A 25779-nucleotide genomic window follows, 5' to 3' on the forward strand; every position below is an offset into this window, starting at 1 on the left:
TGGAAATTAGACTGGCAGAAGACAGATTAACAAGAGAAAACAAGTTTATAAACATGTGCATAATGCGTGAACGTGGGAGTACTCAGTGACTAGGAACCCAAAGGGGTGGTTAGAACTTGGGCTTGTAAACCATTGTAGGCCAAACAAAGAAAGAGGGGTCTTGAGTTTCTGGGCGGGAGAGACGAGTTGTGGGGAGGCAGCCAGGAAAAGTATGGTAAACAGGGGCTGGTGAGTAACATTTGTTATGGTGCCTGCTTCACTGATAAAATTTAAGAGTCCTCCTCTTCCTGGTGCAGGAGAAGGAAATGTCTCTAAAAATGGAAAATTCCTTTATAAATGTAAATTTCCTTTACAAAAGGAAGCCCTATGCCCTGTTTTTCCCTCCGCATCTGTTGGTTCTCAAAATAATCCACCTGCCAAAGAGGCATATTTGGGGGTGGCAGCAGATTCCGGTACCGTACCTTCAACACTTGAAAAGTGCTTCAAAGCCTGGGCCATCTTTAAACCAGCCATTTTCACCATAAGGTAAAGCTGTGTGGGGTCTAAGTTGGAGTTTGAATTGGCCTCTTCTGTTGGCTGGGATGGGGTTTTGTCCTTTTTTTTTTCCTATGCATTTCTTGATTATAGTCCCAGAAAAGAATATTCCTACAACAAGCAACTCATTTTCAAATCCACAGTCTATTCATTTGTAAATGATGATATGAGAATCTACAGGATCCTTCACAAAGATATTACTACTTACCTGTGGTTAAGGTTATTCAATTAAAAATTCTTAGAGATGTAATTTAAGCACACATAAAGTATTTCTATCTATTAGTTTGTGTCTGGACCCTGTTACTGTACATGCTGTGGAGGGTTTTATGGATATTCCCAGGAATTAGTGGGAGGGAAAAAAAGACAGAAACATTTTCTATCTCCCAGTAAGCCAAAAAAAAAAAAAAAAAAAAAAAGACGACAATAGAAAACAATTTAAATGTTTCCTCTTATCTGAAGAATGTCCGATGAGCACTGTAGGTAATGACTACGACCATCTCAGATCTGGAAAGCAAGTGGGAGAGGAATGGCAGAAACTAGGGAGCAGAAAAGACCTCTGTGCTCCATCTCAAAAATGCTGGGATTCAGAATCATAGGATGTCAAACAGCTGTAGAGAACGTTTGCTGCAGCCTTTTGTCTTGTAGATGAGGAAGCTGAGCCACAGAGAAGGAACGAGGGCAAGCACATGGTTAATTTGATAGAGCCAGAATGAAGGAAAGCCCCCACCTTCCCAGCTCACTTCTCTGTTAGGCTCTGGCCCCTGGAGGCAGCCTGCAGCTTCCTCCCTCCTTGCTAATGTGGGTCAGGTCCAAATCCACATGTCAGTCAGAATCGCTTCTCCTTGTACCAACAGTCTTTCACTCCTGAGGTTTGAGAGTCAATTTCTATGATGTTTGCCGACCCTGCCTGTTGACCTTTCTTCGAGCCTTTGGTAATGCAACGTAAAGGCACCCGAATCTCTTCACAACAGGAAGCAGTCCATTTTGCAATCCTTTTCCTAAGCTGAGTTAATAGCTGAGCTCCTGTGGGACACAGAACAACTGAAATCCTATTATTTAGTGATCAGAAATGGCCCCAGTCCTAGTTTTCATTTTCTTTGAAGCAGGCAATATGCTTTTCTCCTTTTTTCTTTTTTTTTCACTTTTATATACTACAAAATATAGGAATTGTTTTATGTTGGAGGTATCTTTCACTGGTAAGTAGACGTGTTTTTAGATAGAAAATATTTGCAGCTCTTTAAAAAGCAAGCAAGATTTGAATAAGAATTTAGATGCGTTAGTTGCAAACTACTTAAAATAGATCAGATAAAATGATGGAACAGAGAGAGAGAGAGAATTTGTAACAGTTCCGTGATAATCTATTGAATTTCATGCATCAGATTAGGTAATCGATCAATCAATCAATAAGTCAATATAAAACCATACACCTAAAACCAGAAAATTAGTTCATATGACTTATTACCTGAGTAGCTACTTCACAAAACCCGTCATTATACAACATCAAAATGAACAGCAGTTTAAAAACCCCTTTATTTATTGAGATATGGTTACATGCAATAAAATTCATGCATTTAAGTTCAAAGACCTTTAACAAATCAATATATTTATGTAACCATTGTAACCACCACCACAGTCAATATATGGAACTTTTCTGTCGACCAGAAAGTTCTCCAATTCCCATCTAAATTTGGGGATGGGATGGGGAGGTTTAAATTGGGAATTTGGGATTAACAGATACACACTACTATATTTAAAATAGATAAATGAGAAAGATCTACTGTATAGCACAGGGGTCTATATTCAGTATCTTGTAATAATCTTCAGTGGAAAAGAATCTGAAAAAGAACACATATATACATACATATGTATGTATAACTGAATCACTTTGCTGTTTACCTGAAACATTGTAAATCAACTGTACTTCAATTAAAAAAAAGAGTTAAGTTTAGATATGATGAACTTTTACTCCCTATATTAAACAAAATATTTGTATTTTCTAAAAACATAGATTCTCTTGCATGACTACAGGATGATCAGAATCAGGAAATTAACAATGAAACAATGCTATTATCTAATCTACAGACCTTAAGAGTTTGCCAACTGTCCCAACAATGTTTTTTTTTTTAATGGTAAAAACAATTTGATATTTGAATTCAGTCATCTTGTCTCTTCTGTCTCCTGTGATTGGGGACGGATTTCTGAGTCTTTCTTTCTCACAACATTGGCATTTTTGAAGAGTAGAGGCCAGTTATTTTTAGATCGTCCCTCCACTCAGGTTTGTGGGCCATTTCCTCATGCCTAGAATCAGGTGATGGACTTTGGGCAGGAAGACCACAGAAGTGATGCTGAGTTCTTCTTAGGGCATCCTGTCAGGCGACACCTGCTGTAGATTAGTTCCACTGCTGCAAGATTATCTTTGGTCATTTGATTAAGGTGGTGTCTTCCAGGTTTCCCAACTGTAAAGTTACAATTTTACCCTTTATAATTAAAGAGTATTTGAAAGGAATATTCTTTGAGGTCCACTGTATTATTCAGCAACTCAACTCATGAGCATTCTTCTTTGATGACAGTAAAATCTGAACTGGGCCAGTGTCAATGAAGTGAACATTATCCTCTGCTAAACTTTTGGTTTTGGCTTCCTACAACCTGGTGAAAAGAGATAACTTAATGTTTTAAAGCTGGGATCAGAAAGTCATCTCTCCAAAGGGATTCTCTAGGGTTCACCCAAGATTCTGAAGACTTGTCTCCAAACCAGGTATCTACTCTACTCAACTGTTGTTACAGATGTTTCAATATCTCAGTCTTCTAGGGTTAACTCAACTGTGATAATTCTTCGTGCTTAGAAAATGAGGAAAGCTTATATATTTCAGTAAGAGTTTCATCAACAGATGCTAAAGTGCTAAAAAAATTTCCCATTTCCTATTTTAACTTGAATGGAAGCTTTCTGATTAATTGAGGTTCTTTGGCGTATACAGAAACCCAGCTTCATCTTTGACAAATATATTCGTAGTATTAGTGTAACATTTATCCCACGTTTAATTTTTTATGCTTTTCCACATCCACGTGAGATTGTATTAATGGACCATTAGGCTTTTACCGCAATAATTTTCCTTGTCGTTTAACCTTCTGGGTTAACTGTTTTTAAACGAACATTCCTGGCATCAAATCATGTGGTAATTAATGGGCAGGAATTATGTTCATTCTCTAAAATCATCTTCCAGAATATTTATTTATTTTGTTGTTTCTTTAGAAGAAGTGTGGGAAAATGTGCTACACACATTTCTCAAAGCTAGGCTGTTACCACTTAAAAAAAAAAAAAACCCAGCAAAACTACCAGAGTCTAAATGATTACTCATCACCAGGAAAGCTTTTATAGCTTTACATTTACCGAAGCACTGGGCCCTCCAGTTTCGGATGCCTTCATTTCATGTTTAGTTAAATAAGAAATGAAGATTTGAGAGGCTAAGCATGTGAGCATTAAGCACAACTGAGAGTCTGTGGCTTCCTGTTTTTACATCCATGGCCAGACCCGTGGAAGCAGAGGAAAGGCCTTCTCCTTTCTTTCTCAAATGAAATCAGATGTGGAGAATGAGAAGCAACAGTGAATTGGGGGTGTCTGGATGTTTATGTGGCATTCTCAGCCTTCACATCCTCTCCCCACTCAGACAATGGCCATGAAATTCTCTCTTGTTGGTTGTCCCCCAAGGCCTTGGCCAACCAACCCATTGTTCTATGGCTGTGCTATTGTCCCCACTAAACTGGAGACTCTTTCTTACTCTTATTTGTATCTAGGGCACCTAGATAAGTTCCTAAGTCACATCAGGCAGTTGAATGGGCAATTGAATGCTTCAGAAGTTTGATTAATAACATACAGTATTTTACAGGTGGAAGAGACTTAAAATAATCTAGTGTAATGCAACTTTTTATGGAAGGGGAAGTGACTCTGAGTAGTTGGATGACTTGCCAATGTCACCAACTATTTAGTTGATAAAATAGGACTAGCACTTATCTAGTACTTTTTCCAATGCCGTATGGATAAATAAATTTGATTTTTACAGGACTGGACAAAAACAAATTAGAGAGTATGTAGAGACTGGTCCCCCCATGTTTTTCACTTAATGTTGAAATAGCTGAGGTCCCTGGAAGAATTCACCTTTTGAGAATAACGGCCTTTAAGGTCAGAGTCAATGGCTTGTGATGGATAACCTCTGTCAACCTTCATGTCAAAGTGATGTTCTCCAGGGGATCATCAGGACCCTGCTCCATCTAATGACATTTTCCATTTTAGAATCAAGTGCACAGATGACTCCAAGGTCATATCAATTCTGAATCTTTATTCCTAATAGTCCTACTACTTGGAATGCATTCTTGTACTTAGGGGAATCTTTTTCAAGACATAGGTAGATCTGGGTATAAAACAATGTTGAATGAATAGGAAAACTGCAGAAGGATGACAACATTCATGTAAATTTTTTCTTTACTTTTTAGTAAAATTCACTTTTTTAGTATACAGTTCTATGAATTTTGACAAATGCATAGTTATATTACTACCACCACAATCAAGATACAGAACAGTTTCATCACACACACACACACACACACACACACACACACACACACATATTTCTTTGTACTATGTCTTGATAGTCAGAGCTCATCTATTTCTCCAGACCCCTCTAACTGGTCTGGCAGCCACTGATTTGTAACGTCACTGTAGTCTTCTCCAGAATGTCATATAAATGGAATTATATGGAACGTAACCTTTTGAGACTGGCTTTTTTTTCCACTCAACATAGTGTCCTTGCAATCCATTCAAGTTGCTGAGTGTATCAACAGTTCTTTTTTTTTAGTTTTTAAAAATTGAAGTATAGTTGATTTACAATATTGTGTTAGTTTCTGGTGTACAGCAAAGGGATTCAGTTATACATTATATATATTCTTTTCCATTATAGATGATTACAATCTATCAAATATAGTTCCCTGTGCTATAGAGTAGGACCTTGTTGTTTTCTATAGTTCTTTTTTCACTGTTACATAGTATTCCATCATGTGGACAGACCTTGGTTTGTTTATCCAATCCCAAGTTGAGAGACTTTAACAAAGTTATTTTCAGTTTTTGACAATGATAAATAAAGCTGCTATAAACATTTGTGTACAAATTTTTGTGTGAATGTAGGTTTTCATTTCTCTTAGATAAAAAACATAAAAGTGGGATTGCTGGGTCTTATGGAAAACATGTTTCACTTTATAAGAAACTGCTAAGTTTTCCACAGTGATTATATGAGAGTTCCAGTTGCTTCACATCCTTGCCGGTACAAGGCATTGTCAAGTTTTTGTTTTATTATTAGTCATTTAGTAGGCATAATAGTATTCCACTGTAGTTTAATTAGAATTTTTATAATCACTAACAAATTGAACATCTTTCCATGTAATTGATTACTATTAGTATCTTCTTTGGTGAAGAATTTGTTCAAATCTTTTGCCCATTTGAAAAAACTGGATTATTTGTTTTCTTATTGTTGGATTTTGGGAGTTCTTTATATAGTCTATATAGAAATTTTTTTGTCAGATTTATGATTTGCAAATGCTTTGTCCTTTTTCTGTTTCTTTTTCCTTTTCATTCCCTTAAATTTGCTTTTCATAGGATAAAACCTTTTCATGTTGATGAAGTCCAATTTATTAATTTTTTCATGTATGGATCATTGCTATTTGTATCATAGCCAAGAAAACTTTGACTAAAGTGTTATCTTCAAAAAGTTCTATAATTGTGTGTTTTACATTTAGGTCTATGATCCATTTTGGATTCATTTTGTGTAATATATGACATGTAAATTTTTGAACCATAAAAATGCTGCTCTCTGAAAATAAAAATAAATTATGATAGATACATAAAGTAGGAGAGAGGACCATAACATTAAGTAAAATTTACAAAGGAGTGTTCAACAGGAACTATAACATTTTATTTCCTTAAAGATCATGATCTTGAAGTTTGGGGTACATGTAATTCTCCCTGCTCCCCCTGCTCAATACAACTAGAAATCCTAGACATTACGTACAAAACAAGCATAAGAAGACTCTGAAAGATAGAGGGAATGCAGAGTTGGTAGGAATCTCAGGATCCAAGGAATAACACGGTAAGTTCTCTGGGTTTTCTTTCTGTCTCGTACATATGGCAGACTTGTAACTGAAGTAGTTGGTAACCTGAAAATGCCAACAGGCTGTGCAAACAAATTCCCAACAAAAGTCTTCTCCCTCTAGCCAGAGGACCTGAAAAGGCACAGCCTAGCAAGACAGAAAACTTTTAGACAATAACTGCTCTCCCCCAGCCAAGCCCCACAGAGAAAACCGTGGTTCATCTCCCCCCCGGGCAGCAAAGGTTGAGTATGGAGCATAGACTTCCACCCTCGTGAGGCTGTAACCACCTGGCCAGCACCCCACCGGGATGGCGTCAGAGAAGGCCCCGTAGGGAGTTAGGACTTGCCTACTGGCCAGGCAGTCATGAGTAACCCCCAATCTCATGATGTGTCGGTGGGGACAACTTGGGGAGCCAGAACTCCCACCTCGGACCAGCAGTAACAAGGAACCCTCAACTCAGGTGGCAACGGAAACCAAGTGGGTACTTGGAATGCTGTCTCCATCTGGCATTAATGAGGTGGCATCTCCCCTTCCCTTGCCACAGCAGTGTCACAGAAAGCCTGCTAAAATAGAGAGTTTAAAGGAGATCCAGAGCCTTGTAACGTAATACGAAATGTCTGATGAGAAGCTGCTCAACACATCAAGCAATAATAAGCAATTATTATCACACTTAGACTAAAACAACCAGAAATGGACCCACACAAATATGCCCAACTGGTGTTTGATGAAAGTATACTGGAGGAAATACAGCCCTTTCAACAAATGATGCTGGAGCACAGACATGACTGTCTACAGCTAAAAACATGAAACCCAACCTAAGTCTCAAACCTTATAAAAAATTAACCCAAGATGGATCATGGACACAATGTAAAAAATGAAGCTATAAAAATTTTTAAAGAAAACATAGGAGAAAGTCTTCAGGATCTAGGGCTAGGCAAAGCATTCTTAAATTTGTCAACAAAAGCACAATCCCTGAAAAGAAAAATGGATAAATTGAACTTCATAAAATTGAACTTTTTCTCCACAAAAGACCCCATTAAGAGGATGAAAAGACAAGCTACAGAGTAAGAGAAAATATTCACAAACCATATACCTCGCAAAGCACTGATAGGTAGACTATAAAAAGAGTTCTCAAAGCTCAGCTAAAACATACAAACAAAGCAATCTAATTAAAGAACAGGCAAAAGAAATGAAGAGACATTTCACAGAAGAGGATATACAGATGGCAAATAAGCATATGAAAAGATGTTCAACATCATTAGTCATTGGTGAAATGCAAATCAAAACCACAGTGAGATGTCACTAAGCACCTAGTAGAATGGCTAAGCTGAAAAATAGTGACAACCCAACATGCTGGTATTAATGTAGAGAAACTTGATCACTCTTCCACCACTGGTGGACATCTAATATGGTACAGCCTCTCTCGAAAACAGTTTGGCAGTTTCTTAAAAAATTAAACATGCTAGTACTATGACCTAGCTGTTGCATTCCTGGACATTTATAACAAAAAAGTAAAGACTTATGTTCACACAAAAACCTGTACATGAATATTATTAGCAATAATAATAATAATGTTTATTAGTCATAACCAAAAACTGGGAACAACTCAGATGCCTTTCAATGGATAAATGGTTAAGCAAACTGTGGTACGTTCATTTTGTGGAATACTACTCAGTAAGGAAAAGAAATGAACTACTCACACACACAACAGCTTGGATGAATCCCCAGGGATTTATGCTGAGTTAAAAAAGCAAATCCCAGAGGTTGCATATTGCATGATTTGATTTATTTAATATTGGTAAAGTGATAAAAATATAGAAATGGAGAACAGATTAGTGGTCTCCAGGTTTATAGAAGAGGGTCACAGTGGGAGGGATGTTAGTGTGACTAGACTAGGGCACCACGAGGGATCCTTGGGGGCATGGAAGTGTTGTGCCTTGACTGTATCAATGTCAATGTCTTTGTTGTGATATCGCATTATAGTTCTGCACGATGTTACCATTGAGGGAAACGGGGAAGACTATAGGGCACTGCTCAATATTCTTTTATTTTTAATTTTGAATTTGTTTTATTTCTTATTAAAGATATCACATAACTTCTAAAACAAGGCATCTTATAATTTCCATAGTTTCCCTTACTTAGAGACATCCTACTGGGGATTGGTAATCCTCACCAATCTTTCCTGCTCATTTTTTTTTTTAATTTATTGAAGTATTATTGACTTACAATACTGTGTTAGTTTCTGATGTACAGCATAGTCATTCAGTTATACATATATATATTCTTTATCATATTCTTTTTCATTATAGGTTACCCTGATCATTATTAAAGCCTAATATGTAACTTACACCATCAATTTCTGTATTATTTCTTACAACTGCATATGAATTTACAATTATCTCAAAATTTAAGAATTAATTTTAAAAATGAATCTAAAGCAAAAACGGCAACATGTTAGTATTTATTTTAAAAAAGGCTGCCAAGTATACCAGTGCTTAGTATGTAATCTTCTGTATTCTTTGTTTGAATTTCCTTAATTAAAAAAAAAAAAGCTTCAAGAAGGATGGGTGTAGCTCAGTGGCAGAGCACATGCTCAGCATGCATGAGGTTCTGGATTCAGTCCCCAGTACCTCTGTTAAAAAAAATAAAAGCTTCAAGACTCAGGTCAAATGTCGCCTCTACTCAAGGCTATTGTCAGTTAGAATTACATTAACTGCTCTTTCTCCATGATTCTATGGAAATAGATTCAGAATGAGAGCATCTGAAGTTTAGCACCATGTTGTTCATCTTCTTTTTACACCTCTTCCCATAACCCCTATATTTAGCCCAGTGCCTTGAAGGCAATTGTTACTCTTATTAATACTGTTTTGTTTTTTTTTTAAATACTGTGTCCTAGGGTTCCAAATTTGAAAGATAAAAAGGAGGGAAGAAAAAATCACACAACTTGAGTCTTCATTTCATAAAGAAAAACAAAACAAAACGAAGCCTGCCAAAACAAACACAAGTTCTAGAAATTCAAGGAAACCATAAGGGTATTAAAAAGTACCCACAGCGTGCTTTTTCCAAAGCAGTTACTTTGCCCAAGAGGATAGAATATGGTTTGTGGGCTAGAAATTCTCTTTTTGTTTGTTCGAGGCTGGCTTCTTTCTCCATCTTGGTATCATTTAGAATGTTTTCAGTGTCAAGTAACACATATTGAACTTCGGTGGCTCATACAGTGAGAAACTGTCTTGGCTCCCACAACTGGAGAGGTGGCAGAATCCGCTGGCTCTGGTTCCATTTCCCTGTGCTCTATATTTCCTGGAGGACTGATTTCATCCATAGGTTAATATTGAGAAGCTCTGGAGGAAGAAAAAGACCCTGCCTTCCTTGCTTTGCCCTTAGAGTGAAGAGACTTTGCAGGATGCTCCAGGAAACCCCTCCTCTCATCTCATTGGCTCCCATGCGCATTGCGGAACCAACTGCTGGGAGAGGAGGTGGGACTCTGGACAGACCAACGAGGCCCCTCTCCCATCCTGGGGACTCAGCTGCTCCCGAGGACCTGAGGGTTGTCCTGAGCAAAACTGGGATTGTTCAGGTAGGGTGATGGAGGCTAATCCGAAAGTCCGTCCTGATCTCCCTGCCAGCCTTCCCTCATGCTGTAGCTTTCAGTTATGTCTCTCTCCTTCTGCAAATTTATTGTTTTTGTTTCTGTTTACTAGGTGGTATCAGGGTTTAAAATTCTGGGCTGGACTTGAATTTAAGAAAAGAGAAAAACTTTCTTCTGCGTATCTTCTGACCATGATGATAGATGCTAAAAGGCCCCAGGTTGGAGCAGGATGGGGCATGTCACAGACTAAAATGCCACCAGGAGGGATGCACAGGCTGTGCAGAGATGACCCAGGAAAAGCTTCAATTCCAAGTGGGGAGAAAGCCAGAGAGTGCCCTGTAGGTAACAGGAAGCAGGGGTCTGTGATCCAGCGGCAGATCCTCAGTGGCCTGGGGGAAGTCGGTGAGTTTCCCTAAAAGCAATCTGGAGGCTGGGTGGCAAAACGAGATACAGCAGCGGTATGTGTTTTTAAAACACAAAAGATTCCAGATATGTCCAGGAAGAACAGGAAATCAGCCAGGAAGACAGACCAGGGGAGTGATGCCTTCCTGTTCTAGGGTTTAAAGGAAGTAGTGAGAGTACAGCATCTTGAAACAACAAGATATTCAAGCCTATCAGACCACCACATTCGGGTCTGGGGTCCACTAATGAATATTCTAGTTCCACACAGTGTCCATGGATTTGCAGGTTCAATGTTAGTTTAAAGTTCCACTTAATTTCACTTTAAATGAAGCCCTTTGTGTAATGAAAGAAAAGGAGCCACAAATTTCAAAATGAACTTGGGGATTTGAATTGAAAGCTGATAAACACTGAGAGAAACCATTGAAGGCTGAGGAAAATGTTATTTAATGTCTACCACTAATATTAAGAAATTATTTTTTTTAATTGTCTGTCTAGTTTATTTGGAATAGCTTGAGATATTTATGGGACTGGCCTGGTAAAGATTTAGCGGTGATAAAAAGTACTGTGAGCTCTGGAAATTAAAAAAAAAAAAAAGGAATTGGGGCACAAAAAAAAATAAATTTTTCTCTATTCTCCTCTCTGAAAATGTTTTAGAAGAACACATGAGGAACTATTAATAGTGCTTACTTCTGAGCAGTGGGGCTGGAGGTGGGGCAGGTAGGGAAAGGCAATTTTGCTTTCACTATCATTTTGTGTGATAGACATCTTTGCACTTATCATGAGCTTATCTGACTATGGTCATTTATACGAGTTAAATAAATAAAAACAAAGCAAAGGAGTTTATTAAATGCATTCCTGGTTTATAGAGCAAGTTAGGACTGGATTTATCAATTCCTAGTTCTGCTACGATCACTGCTTTTCCTTGGAAGAATTCATGTTTGAGTTATCCTGGGTGGCCTCATTCAGTAGGGGACGAGTGTGGGTGACTGGTTTTAACAACAAAAAGAATGAAGAGTCTAGGCTGTATGCTTTGCAAGTATGTTTCACATACTAAATAGCACCATGACGTCTCCACTAAATCTTGGCTGCACCATTCTCATAAATAGTCCAGGAAATGCCGGAAGATCAGACACAGTTTATTAGGAAATGTAACAGAGTTGTAACTGAACACAAATGACAGACCTTAATTCAAGTTAGCCCAATGGCGCAGAAAGGCTCAAACCTGATTCTATTTGGGGCAGGGAAGGAGGAAGAACGTCATAGTCAAGACACAGTTTTAAAGAAAGGATGATTCTATGACAGACAAAGAGTAAACCACTTTGATGTTTCAAATGCACAGAGGTTCTGCTGCTATTGAGATCAATGAGCTAAACAAACCCCATATATTTAACAAGGATTTGCAGTGGATCTGGCTTGCTTCTCCCAATTCCAAAGCCTCTGAGCTAATCTGGAATTTGTAACAACTCCTTTGGTCTTTGAAAATATGAACTCAAACTAGACTCCTAAAACTGGAAACTCAAAGCAAGCAAAAATATTGGACATGTGATAACTGTAAGCCAATATATTTGTAATAAAAGACTGCTTACTTTTTCAGTGCTAGTATTTTGGTAACAGTTCATAACATAAATTGTTTTATCTGTTTTTTTCCCCTTTATGACCCTTCCTGACCTGCAGTATTGAAATCTACATTACAGAAGAGACCAAGGCAAGTGTAAAATTGCAGGGAAAGTTGGGGGTTGAACAACCTATCAGGAAGATTCTGTCAACCAAAGTCCTTTCGAATCCGTGAAAACAAACCTTTGATTTCTCTCTCTCTTTTTCTTTTCTTACCTTGCCCTTATTCTATCCCTCCATTCTGTCCTAATTTGCTTTTTCCTGTCTTTACTTCCTAAGAAAGAATGAATGATGGATAGGATTTGGGATGACGACGGGAGGATAGGGTATCTGTTGAGTACTCTGAGATGCTTGTTTGCCACCAAACGTTTTTCACTTAAGGTTTTGACTTTAAGGATCGACTCTGCCTATAAAAACTTGAAGAATATGTAGAAACAAAAATATAGGCTTCTGATTAACGGTAGGGCCCTAATGAGAAGGAAAGTATGATGGTTTCCTTTTCCCTAAGTGTATAGTGGTTCCTTTTCCTCAAGTCTCTAGGATGTCCTTTACTTGATGTGAAGTCTTCTGAAATGCAACACAGTCTAACTCTTGAAATACCCAGGAAAGGGGCTTTTGTCTTCTCTGTATGATTGTTAATACTTGCTTATGTTCTGAATAAGAACCAGAATTAGTAGGAATTTTATTTGATGTAGTTTATTTCAGAACAGTGTGTGCTCTTTGGTGCCATGTAGTCACGGAATCTGCTTTGCTTGGAGCTGAGTGAGCAGTTAAACTTCAGGAAAAAGAGCTAAAAAAAGACCTAACCCAGGGTTTCTCTCCCTGGGCACTATTGACGTTGGAGGGCTCTCAGGGGCAATGTAGGATGTTTAGCAGCAACTCTGGCCTCAGTCCACTGGATGCCAGTAGCCCCCTCCCCTCTCCCAAGTTGTGACAACCCAAAATGTCTCCAATTACTGCCAAATGTCTCCTGGGGGCCAAAGTTGCCCCCCCTGGAGAACCACTGACCTAAATGCAGCAGTGTAATTGTTTTACCAACAGTCTCTGGGAGTTATTTCAGAAACTTTCAAAAGTTAAGAACTGTAGCAGGGTAAATTTTTACATCCCTCTACATTTCTCTTGGTCATTTGCCGAAGACGGTGTGTCCCAGTCTCTCCCAGGAGACCTCGGCCCACTCCAGGCATGCACTGTGATGATCTAAGAGATCTTTCTTCTGTCTCAGTGTTCTGGCTAATGACAGCATAATCAATGTGCTGATGCAGAAAACATGCTGAGAAAACAATGGGAACAGGGTCAAATTCTCCCAAAGAAAGATTTTTTTTAGTAGCCTGGGCTAAACATAACACTGCAGTGTTCATTTTTCATAAGGTAGAAAAGGTGATTCAAGACAAAATAAAACGTCATCCTTTTCATTGTATTCAAGTCCTGTACACATTTGTATAGGGATGGAGTTAAGATATAGTCACAAAAGGAGGACTCTTGAAATATGTTACCAGGTGGCTTAAAAAAAAATCACAGCCAAATCTATATATTCAATTTGGCAGAGAAACAAACACCTTTCTTTTTTGGGAAAGACATCACACTATGCTTCCTAGATTCAGCTGAGTTATGAAGTGCAGAAATTGAGACTTGGAGACAAAAAATAAGCCATTTTTTTCCCCTCTCTCCCTCTTTCTTTCCTTCCTTCCTTCCTTTTTTTTTTTTTAATTATAGTGTCCACATGCATAAGAAAAGTTGACTCAATGCATCTGAGATTGTGAAATCAAGCATGAGGCATAGATGTGCCAGTACACGCACTGCCTACTGTTAATGCTCAACTCTACACTCAAAATCAGACAGCTCCCTTAGCAAGTTCTGTAAAGAAAGGAGTGTGGATTTTTCTAGCTTCTCTGTAGCTTGACGAACTTTCCACACTGTACAAACCAAGGACACAGATTTGGTCGTAAAAGCTAAACATTATTTCATGAAATGCTTCCTAAAGTGTGCCTGGCCCCCTGGCTGCCCCCATCCACATAGCTTTTTTTTTTCCTCTTTCTTAGTGGGGAGGTAATTAGGTTTACTTATTTATATTATTTTTAGAGGAGGTCCTGGGGATTGAATCTAGGACCCTGTGTAGGCTAAGCATGCACAGTACCACTTCAGCTATCCCTTCCCTGTCCCGTAGCTTTATATGTCTGAAAGCATTTTCTTCTACTAGGGTTGCTAACAGAGGGTCAGACAAGTGACTGGCTAACTGATAAGACTTTCACTTTATTGAAAGACAGCCTCAGGATGCTTTCCAAGCTAGAAAATACTAGTTAAAAGCAGTTTGACCTTCAAGCATCCTACGTCCCGAACAAACGAAATTCTCTATTCTGGGTCTGCCTCCTATATTTCCCAGCCTTAGCCCCTGTTGTTTCCTCATCCCGGGATGTTCTTCCCTCCCAGGGTCCCGTGCCTTCCAAATCCTGCTCGTCTCAACTGCCACCTCCTCCATGAAGTCTCCCTTCCCTTATCCCCCCAGACCCAAGGAATCACGCCTTCCTCTGGACTCTGTTAGCACATTATCTCACCACTTTTGTGACACTTCACTTTCTGTCTTGTCTGAGGTTATTTATGCTTCCTTTCCTATTATCCAGAAATCCCTTTGATGGGAGGATCTGCCTCTGGCTCCTTGTTCTATTTCCCGTCCCACGTGGCTTAGGACTTTGTACACTGCATTCAGATCACATGTGAAATAAATGACCTTTTATGTCCCAGGTCCGTGTCTGATATTTGTTCTACCCCGAGTAAGTCCTTCTGGGTGGCGAGATAGTGCAGTCAATCTCCTCCCCAACCCCATCAGGTTGAAGAAAGATGAAATCCAGTTATAGTTCAACTCCCTGGACTAATGATGCAATCATTCCCTTGGCAAACCTGCATCAGCATTTTTGCTGCCGTTCTTTCTATCTATCTGTGGTCAACAAGCTCCCTAATAAACACTGGCTGCTTCTTGAAATGGGGCACGTTACTAAAGACACAGCCATTCTTTTTCTTTCTCGATTGTGTAACACACCAGCGTGTGCTTTCATATTTAGAAATCTAAAAACGGTTCCATCACCTAGCTCAGTCCCTCGGTGGGGCTACCACTGCCAGAGACATGTTGAAATGACACTCCTGACCTTTCTGAAAGAAAAGAAAGAACGCTCCAGAAGTGACTTCTTACAAATGAGAATGTTCAACATTCAGAGTTCCTAAAAACCTGCTGGCTTGTCACTTTGTATAAACCCATATTTGGATTAAAGGGACTACTTGAGCTGCATATTTCTCCCCACAGAATGAGAATTCAACCTCTTTAATTTGGCCGGGCTCTGGGTCTGTCTGTTTCCTTCCTTCCGAAGAACAGAAGTCTGGCAAAACAGTTTTAGGTTTTCTGCTTATTTGGGGTCATTGCCTCGTTGGCAGTATTTGAGGTTCATACAAAGTTTATTTTGTGTCCAAGATGTTGTGCCCATGGTTGGATCTCAGATGGGGCTGGGGGAAAGTTAAGGATGTTCTAGTGGACGGCACGTGGAACGACGCCTGGACTGGACACTGCAATTGGGAGTTTGGTTTGAGAAAAGCCAGTTAGCCTCTCTGCCTGCTCATCTTCTACTTGAGAAATGGAGACAATAATAATACAAAGCTTTCAGAACTGTTGTGAGGTCTTAATGAGACAGTGCATGTCAAAATGCCCTGGAAAGTATACAATGCTCTCTAAGTGTCATTTCTTTTCACTACATTGGCTGACGCTGGTACCCAAACCGTACATTAATTTCAAGTCAACAATACTTGGTGTTTAGAAACCCCTTCTCCATGGGAGGTGCAGGGTGTAGAAGTTGAGTAGGAGGTGCTGGCTTTGCCTTCAGAGAGCCTTTAAACTAGAAGTGAAGTTAAGGAGACAAATTTAGTTACATTTGTTTTGTGAATCTGGAGAAGTAGCTTATCTTCTGTGAGCGTGGGTTTCCTCATCTGTACAATGCAAGTAGTAATACCTACTTTTCAAAAACAAGAAAACAAAACACATCAAGTACTGAGCCCAGTATCTGACATATCTCGTTGTCTAGTAAGTGGTGCCTTTCCAAGGGGATAAGAAAAGCACCAGCCTAGGATTGTAAGGGTTCAAATTACTAAACAAGAACCATTACAACTGGTTGAAAAAAATCTGTGAAAGGCTTCACGGAAGATTAAAATCTGGCCTGAGGCTAGAAGGATAAATCGATTTCTGCCTTTGAAGAAAGTGGTAGCAATGGCTACTATGTATCGGTCACTGTTCAAAGCACTTTCCATGTATCATCTCATTTAATTCCTACCCAGATGTGGTTAGCGTTGTCATCCCTATGGTGCAAATGAGAAGATGGAGGTACAGAGAGTTGAGGTGACTAACCCGAAGTCCCACAGAAGGTTGGAGGCAGGGATTAGATCCAAGCAGTATGGTTCCTGAGCTTCAGCTCATAACCTGGGCACAGGACAGGGCAGGGGGTAGGGTGGGGGTTAGGAGGGATGGGGGAAATGGCGGACAGGAAGCACCACAGGAACAGAGAAGATGAAGGAAAACTCAGGATCTTTCTCTCTCGAGATGAAGCGGTGTAGAGAGGAGGAAGAGGCATAGTCAGAGAGAAGTCTGTGTGATGAAAAAGTGTAGGGATGAAAGACCAAGAGGGACAGGGTTGGCCCAGGGGACACAGAGAGCTCCCAGAGAACAGCCTGGCATTGAGCTCAGTTAATGCCCATTGATTGCAAAGGCAGCAAGAAGGAGGGTTCCAGGTTTTGCAAATCCAGGACATCTTGAAACCCGCAGCCTGGGTTTTCTTAGAAGGGTATCTTGTCTAACAAACCAAGGTTAACTCCTCCTCTGTTCATGAAATGCTGGTGACCTTTGACTTTAACCAGAGATGCATCTGAAAAGCTTTCATTTGGTGTCGCCTCTCATCAGGTCTTAGCAATTAGGCGTACTTTCTAAAAAGGTTAGCCTTGCAGTTTTGCTAAGCTCACACAGTAGAATGTCATGGTGTGCATATGTAATTAACCACGCCGGCATCTAGATGGTGAAAAGCACTTCTGTGAAGTACATTGAAGGAAACAATAAACACCCTTCAGTCTTTAAAGTGCAAACTGCCATAAAAATGCACATTTTCCCTCTGAAGTGTACAGACTCAGGGTACATTTACTTTGTAATCATATTTTGCACACTATTGCCTCTCCTCTTTCAAATTCAAGGCTTTTCTGGACATGATTTCATTGGGACTCAAGTGTCAACTTTCTTTTGAATAGAATCATGACATCTTTATACAGCCCAGTATTGTGAACATTGAAATTCACGGTTGCTTCCCCTGCAGAAGTTAATTGGATGGAATGATGGTTATTCAACGGTAACCCTGCCTTGGTGTTACCTTTGGGTCTGTCATCTCATTAACAGTCCAGAGAGCATATCTTACTAAGGCTTTTTGGCTCCTAATCACATGAGCTCACCTCTGCATGCAAAGTTAGAGTTGCTGAAAGGTAGTTAGCATAAATTATTCCATCATCCCCCCACAAAAGCATCTTTCTTTGGGCAAAATATTTATGCCTTTTTTGTAACTTCTTTGTACATGCATTTCTGCTTTCTGGAATGGAGGAAAACCGGAACTTCGATTAGAGTAGTCCAGGCAATCGTTTGTCTTTCACCAGAAAGACCTGGAGAACTGAGGCAACCTTCTTTGTAAAATAAAATAAATTTTTTAAGTTACCGCTTTATAGATATACAAAAAAAATTACTGTTAAAACCACCTGCTGGAAGTTGTGTCAGTTTTTCTCCTATAAAAATACGTAAACACCACCATTGAGTCTGTATGAAGCTGAGGAGTAAATGTTATTGATCATCTGTGTTCAGCCTTTTCTGTGATTTGATTCCCCACCCCCCACCCATTTCCTTACTTTAGAAACTCGCTGGAAGTGATGTTTTTGCTACTAATCCGTTGTCATCCCAGAACAATGGCTTTATTCATTCATTTCTTTATTTGTTCATTCAACCATTTGTTTATCAACTATTAATTGAGAACCTATTAAGTACCTAGCACAATTCAAGGCACTTAGAATATGTTAGTAAAAAAGAAAATTAGTGAAAAAGATTCCTGGAGCTTAGATTCTCATGGGGGGGGGGTGTTAGATAATAAACAATAAACATAATATGTAAGAATGATGTAATTTCTAGGATGGTCATAAGTGCTCTGGAAAAAATAAAAATAAAAAAAAAGAGAGTAAGGTTAAGGGGATGGAGAGCTGAGATGTGTATGTGTGGGAGGCAGGTTGCCACATTAAATAGTCATCGAGATAGGCCCTGTAGAGTAGGTGAGATGGAGAGGGGTGGGGGAGTTAGCCAAGCAAACATCTGGCGTAGAGACAACAGCTGGAGTAAAGGCCCCAGGCAGGAGCCTGGTGTCTTCCCGTTTGGGCAAGAAGGTCAGAAAGGCTGGGAAGGGAGAGGAAGAGGAAGAGCCTTGTAGAAGGAGAGGACAGGGGTAGGCGGTGGGTGTTACAGGAGTTTTTTAAATTTAAGTATCATTGATTACAACATTGTGTTAGTTTCTGGTGTACAGCATGGTGATTCATTTATACATTTTTATATATGTATTCTTTTTCATTATAGGTTATTACAAGATATTGAATGTAGTTCCCTGTGCTATATACAAGGACCTTGTTGTTTATCTGTATCATATGTGATAGTTTGTATCTGCAAATTCCAAACTCTTAATTTATCCCTCCCCTTCCCCTTTTCCCCTTAGGTAACCATACGTTTGTTTTCTATGTCTGTGAGTCTGTTTCTGTTTTGTAAATAAGTTCATTTGTGTCCTTGTTTTGGATTCCACATATAAATGATACCATATAGTATTTGTCTTTGTCTGACTTACTTCACTTAGTGTGATCATCTTTAGGTCCACCCATGTTCCTGCAAATGGCATTATTTCATTCTTTTTTTTTTTTAACGGCTGAGTAGCATTCCATTGTATACTGAGTAGCAACATGACATGGTCTGACTTCCAGTTTCACAAGACCCTGCAGTCCTGGCTGGAGGACAGACAGTAGAGGAAGGTGAGTGTGGAAGAAGGGAGACCAAATGAGAGCCACATTAGAAAATATTAAACCCTTCTTGTTTTACATTAGACTTAGAACTAGAACACAAAATGCAACACAACACAACCTCCTGTTCAGTCCCTCTCTTGCACAGCGGACGTGACTGCCCTCCCAGCGCAGGCTGCCATATCCCCAGCACGTGGCTTCTCCCACTTTGGAGGACCATGGAACATGGGATAACTTGGTCGTATCCTTCGGAGGCAGTACAGCTATACTACAGAACACAAATCACCAAGTCAGGGGGCACTGAGGCAAACACAAGGTTGGAAAGTTCCAGGGGAAGTTCTGGAATGCTCGGTGATGCAAGCAAAGAACACAGGCAAGAAAGGGGCTGGCACTGGGCTCTAAGCCCCATGTATCTCATCTAGTTGTGGGTGCAGAGAGCTCCTATTCTTTTACGTTTAGAGTGAAGAGGTGTACAATACCACCCCTACCTTCCCCTGTCACTGTCTTTGACCTTCATGATGCAGCTTAGATTTGTGTCCGTCTCCTTGCTTCTTCTTCAAAATCTAACATCAGGGATATAGTCGAGAGAAGAGAGAGAGAGAGATCCCTGATACCAAAGAGGGTATCAAAATCAAGACCCAAGACCTATGGGCAATAATAATATTGAACTCGAAACTTTTAAAGAACTGTGTCCATGGTCTATGTAAACATAAGTAAGTTATAAACAAGGACTCTTAGGGCGCACTCTTAATTATTTCACATGACCGAGAATGTCAGAGTGCGGCTGTTAGAAGAAATCCTAGGAGAGATTACTGCCCTAGAAAGGGAGGTCTCTAGGCCTTTGCTGAACCAAGTACAATCATCAGAACGTTTAAATGGGACTACAGGGAAGTACCTCTCACAGGAGACTAGAAACAACATCAGAAAGTCATTTAGCTGCAGGATGGCAAATAGGTTGCAGACCTCATTGCCAACTGGGAGTAACTTCTGGAGTGCTGAGTTGTGAAGGATTCCGAGGCCACACCTAGTGTTGGTTTAGAAATGGTAGGGTGAGGGTGAGTGACGTCTGCTCGGGGCCAAGGAAGCAGGAATGGTGAGTACAGACCACGTCCTGAACGTTCCTGACCGGCCTCTGGCCTCCATGTCTGTCTACATTCAGACCATCTTAGATGGATGAGATGCTATTCTATTTTTAAGAGGCCTGCGGAGGACATTATATAAACTTCTTTTAGAAATGCAAAGATAGCTCCTTAAAATAAAATTTCCTTGTGTTGTTATCTAAGGCCTCGCTGCTTTGATGTAAAGTTATTTCCTTTTGTCTTGGAGTTGGAGGGAACTGGGGGGCTACCATGTCCCGGGAGCCCACTGTGTCCACGGCCGGAGCCCTTGGACTCTCTCCTCTTGCTCTGACCACCGGCTCCTTCAGTCTGGGGCCTCCCTTCCCCCGATTCCCTCTTCCCACCTTTCTTGCCCCCCGCTGGCAAACGCATCTTCTGACTGAGACAGAGAGAGCCTCAGGGAGATGGTGGGTCAGGGAGAATCTGGGTTCTTGTCCTGATTCTGCCACTGAGAACTTTTTTGCTGTATTTTTTGGAGCCTAATTTTCCTCAATTGTAAAATGAGAGGGGCTGTAACCTGGGGACAAGGACTGGCCTGAGATTCTAGTTTATATGTTTGGTGCCTGATTCAGGGAAGGGGGTTGGCATCTTTTATCAGATTCTCAAAAGGGGCTATAACCCCAAAACTGTTGAGAGTTCCTGGCTTAGGCAATTTCTAATATTCTTTTTTTTAAATATCCCATTAAAATTTTTTTTTAAAGTGGCAATTTCTTTTCATCTATTTTATTTAAATTTTCAGAGGGGGGAGGTAATTAAGCACATTTATTTATTTAATGGAGGTACTGGGGATTGAACCTAGGACCTCATGCATGCCAAACACACACTTTACCACTGAGCCATATACCCTCCTTCTCTAATATTCTTTTAACTTGAAACTTTGAATGTGAAGGTCCGTTTCCACGTGATTGATAACCATGCATCATGCTCACAGCTAGAAGATGTGGCAAAGTACTCTTCAGATGGCAACTTCCGGTTCTCACCAAGAGTGGACCCATATTAAGACTCTTGGACCTGTATTAATCAGATCTGTAGACACTGACTAAGGTAGACGAAGATGTAACCCACATAGGAAAGAGGAAGTAGGGCTATGAAAATTACCCTTAAAGCTCGTGAGTCATGAAGAAGGAGACATTGTTCTAGAGGATTCCCTTGTCTTTCAGTGACTGTAAATCAAAGGCAGTGCACCTGGGACACCCAGGAGATGGTCCCTGCGGTCCCCTGGGAGAAGGAGCACCTGGTCCTGGATGTGGTCCAGCCGCCTGGCTGCAATCAAGGCTTCAGGATGCTGGGCTGCTGCAAAGAAGACGGCTTAGCCACATTCGCCAAATGTTGTCGCCAGCTAGCTGAAATATGCTGGATGCCTGTGTGAGGGCATGGGAAGAGGAGAGGTGACAAAGGGAAACCCTGCTGAGGGAGGGGACCTGGGTGGAGGCCTGCGGGCCGTGGACAGGGGCACTTTGGCTTGCCTGGCTGTGTTCCTTTCCTAGCGTTGCTGTGAAAAATGTTCACAAGCTGGATGGCTGAAAACAGCAGGAACTGACTCTCTCACAGTTCTGGAGGCCGGAAGGCCAAAACTGTGGTGTCAGCATGGCCGTGCTCCCTCCGAAGGCTCTGGGGAAGAATCCTTCCTTGTTTTTTTCCAGTTCCTGGTGGTCCCAGGTCTTCCTCGGCTTGTGACAGCACCCCTCCAATCTCTGCTTCTGCTGTGTGGCCTTTTCCCTGTGTGTCTGTCTCCTCGTCGTCTTATTAAGGACATTAGGCGTTGGATTTAGGGTCCACTCTAAATTTGGTTGATTATACTTTGAGATCCTTAACTAATTACATCCTCAAAGATCTTACCTTTAAATAAGGTCACATCTTGAGGTTCCTTTTTTTAATGATATTGTATCCATGTATTACTTAGGACATTAAGAAACAAAAGGAAACAACAACAAAGGGTGTTTTAGGAAGCCCCCCTACACACATTTGCTTCCCTCCTCTGGCTGGATTGTAAGGGAGGTGGCTGATGGGGAGAGAGGGATATAATAATACTAATAGCTAACATTTGTAGGGTGCTCACTATCTGCCAGATGCTATTTTAAGTGATTTTTACATAGTAAATCTCTTAATCCTTATAGCAACCTTATGAAGTAGGTGATATTATCATTTCCATTTTACAGATGAGAAAACTGAGGCACAGGAAACTTAAGTTACTCGCCTCAGCCCCCAGGGAGATCCAGGATTGGAAACCAGACAGTCTGACTCAGAAACTGTGCTCAGAACTGCCCTACTGTACTGTCTCCTCATGTGCAGGCAGACGTGGCAGACAGAGGTCTGGTTAAAGAAATGTGTCACCACTTCCTAAACACATGCAGACCCACATCCTCCCCTCTCACCTCCAAATAAGATAATAATACAGGAACATACTGCTTCTACAGTTAGATGTGTTTGGAGAAGTTCATCTGCAGAATCCACTGAACTGGACATTGTCAGAGATTTACTTAGAACAAATAAAGATGAGCATGGACTGAGTAAAATATAGCTGTTCCTGCTTGTCACTGACTGCCTTGCAGACCACTCAGAGCACAAGCGATTTCCACCAATCAGCGTGCAGTGTTGCTCAGGGCAGAGTAACCTACCCAAAGGGGTTCACGTACAGTAGCTTCTAGCAAATTGAAGCTCAATTGCAGATGTGACTGACTTGGTACCTTACACACAATACACACCAAGTGAAGAAAAGGGAATTAGTAGGCATATTTAGTAAGAAGAATGATTGTAATACTTATGTATAAAAACATCAGGTGCTGTGCTGAGTATTTTTCTCATTCATTCCTTACCATAAACTTCTGAATCATTAGTAGCCCCAGGGCTGGGAGGGTGACTAATAAAAAAGCAGTAAGTTATCTTTATGGTACAAACGGCTGTGGACTTGTTCCTGTAAACCTGCTCCAGGAGCTCCCCCACCTCTGAAGTGGACTTTGCTACATGGTTCTCAGCACATTCCGTGAGGATGAATCTGTACTGCAATAATTACCTAAATGAATATTTGGGACATTTGCACTGTGAGAAGCTTGGTATGTGTCATGTTTTAGGTAATTTCCCTCATCTGAGTAACTTCTTGAGTGAAAAAAGGTCTTTCAGGCACATAGCCTGAAGCTCTGAGAGCCGGGTGGCACCCTCACAGAGCAGAAACCTCGGGCTAAACCAGCCCAGGGTGGTGTGCCAGAGTGTTTGTACCCCCAGGGGCCAGATCAAGACTGGGAAAGCACACATTCTGCCCGTCTTTTCCTGCTCTCCTGTAGGGCTAGGGTTTGATCAACAAGAGCATCTCACAGACAGTGCTGTGCTGATTACAGACATTAACTTGTGGGCTTCGAAGTCACATCACTGATGTTCAAATCCCAGCTCCGTTGCTTCCCAGTCGTATGACCTTGGCAAGGTCCTCAACTTGAGCCTTAGTTTCTTAATCCGTAAAATGGGTGCAACTAATAAAATCTACTGCTGAAGTCTGATTTGAGTCACTCTGTAGACCATGCTTTGCATAGTGCCTGGCGCTTAGTCTCAGGAAGTGTTAGTCATCGGCACCGGGCTATCAAAAGTGGAACTGTGTGCAACGGCTCCCCTTCTCAGGGGCTGGGGTGTGATGGCAACATCGGTCAACTGGGCTCAGGAGAGTTACCCTTCGCTCAGTTCACCCTGTGTCGTAAAAGGAGCCATCATCTATCTCCTGGCGTTCGGTGAGAAAAAGAAAAGGAAGGAGATAAGTGTTGTTTAGAGACCCCCCCCCCCCCTTTAAAATGTCTCCATCTGACCCCCTCAGAAACGCAGGGCTGCTGATAGGGTCCATTTTCCTTTTGGGTAGCCTCGTGAGCCCTGCTGGTGTTTCTTTTCTGAAACCAGAGCAGGTTTCTCTCCCCACAGGGGCCCCATTCTTTCCCCTGAACCAGAAGGGAAGGTCCCCTTTCTCCTTTCAGTAACGGGCAAGAACAACGTTCCATTGACGACGTGAATGGGACGTTTCTTACCCCAGACTCTCTTCCTGCTGCAGGCGCTTGGACCTTTTCTCTCTCCCTCCGCTTCCGAAGATGGTGATTCATGTTCTCTCCAGGCGACCCGGGCGGCTCAGGATTCCTGATCCACAAACCGGCAAAGGGAGGGGGGCTGCTCGGCTGCAGGGTCTCCACGCCGGACCATCTGATCTGGGGTTTCTGACATGTGCACGTCCCAGAATTTCCCCGCTTCACCGCCCTCCGGGCCTGCCCTGGCCACCCAGCAGCAGCCTCTCCTTTAATACTGTGTTCCTTTACCCCACTTCATTTTGGGTTAGAGTACTTAGCATCACCTGGTCCATTTCTACAAACAAATATACTATCTGATCTCCCCTTGGTGGGAACACAAACACCAGAAGACTAGGAATTCTGTCTCGTTCTCTGCTGAATCCTGTGTCAGTCATAGTGCCTGGCACACAGTAGGTGCTCAGTAAATATTCATTAAATGAATGAATGAATGAATGAATGAAGGCAGAAAGCCACTTCTGCTTTCCCTCGGACATCCAGAAAGTGCCTTTCTGATAAACGGATAACTGACATGTAATTGCAATTGTTCTGGGCTTCCAGAATGGCCGGAGGTTGGATCAGTCATCCAACCGGCACCGTCTTTCTGTGGCCTGGCAAACTAGGGACCCACAGCTTCGGACCTGGTCCCTGTTCTCCAAGCAGATGGCATTCAGCTGGTGAGACAAAGCTCACAAAGGACAGAGTAAGCAGAGCCCAGGCCGAGGAGCAGGGCTTTGACGGGCGGGGACAGCTGGGGGCAGGTCTGTGAGGAGGAGGCCAGGTGACAGACAGACCGTCAGCCCCACAGCATCGGTCCATCAGGTGCGCGGTTCCCCGGCGCTGTCTGCGGAAGGCACCCAGAAACCACACTAGTGTTTCCAGGAAGTACGCACCGACTACTTTTCTCTGTCGGTTCTTCCCCTCTTCCCTTTCTGTCTCACTGTTTCTTGCAAATTAAAAAGCAAGTCAGGAAGCAATGTTAAAAATAATCAAACCGCAGCTAAGGAAAAGAGCTGTCAAAAGAAGAGGGAAAAATTGAGCATTATTCCGCGGGGTGTTCTATCCCGGCCCTGTGATTATTCACTGAAACCTGCAGGGGCCTGGGGGAGGTCATAGGCATACGTGACTTTCCTTTGCATTACTTAAACGGGCCATAAAAATTAGCATTGGCTCCTTGGTCAGAAGCTGGAAAAAGTCACGCTCTGAGGGAGCGAAGAATGTTAATAAAAAGGGAAAACCCACAGCTCCAGTTTTCCTACATTGCACATGCTCACTGCTATCAGGTAATTCCTCTCCG

At 41.3% G+C, this 25779-nt stretch overlaps 1 long non-coding RNA gene across 1 annotated transcript; it reads left to right on the top strand.

Moving 5' to 3' along the window:
* The first annotated feature begins 408 nt into the window (after positions 1 to 408).
* On the top strand, positions 409 to 24958 carry LOC116663780. Its single transcript, XR_004320112.1, has 3 exons — positions 409 to 525; positions 21609 to 21836; positions 24476 to 24958. It is a non-coding gene; the product is annotated as an uncharacterized LOC116663780 (long non-coding RNA).
* The last annotated feature ends 821 nt before the right edge of the window (positions 24959 to 25779 follow it).

This window comes from Camelus ferus, chromosome 5 (assembly GCF_009834535.1).
Source record: "Camelus ferus isolate YT-003-E chromosome 5, BCGSAC_Cfer_1.0, whole genome shotgun sequence".
In the NCBI taxonomy this organism is placed as follows: Eukaryota; Metazoa; Chordata; class Mammalia; order Artiodactyla; family Camelidae; genus Camelus; species Camelus ferus.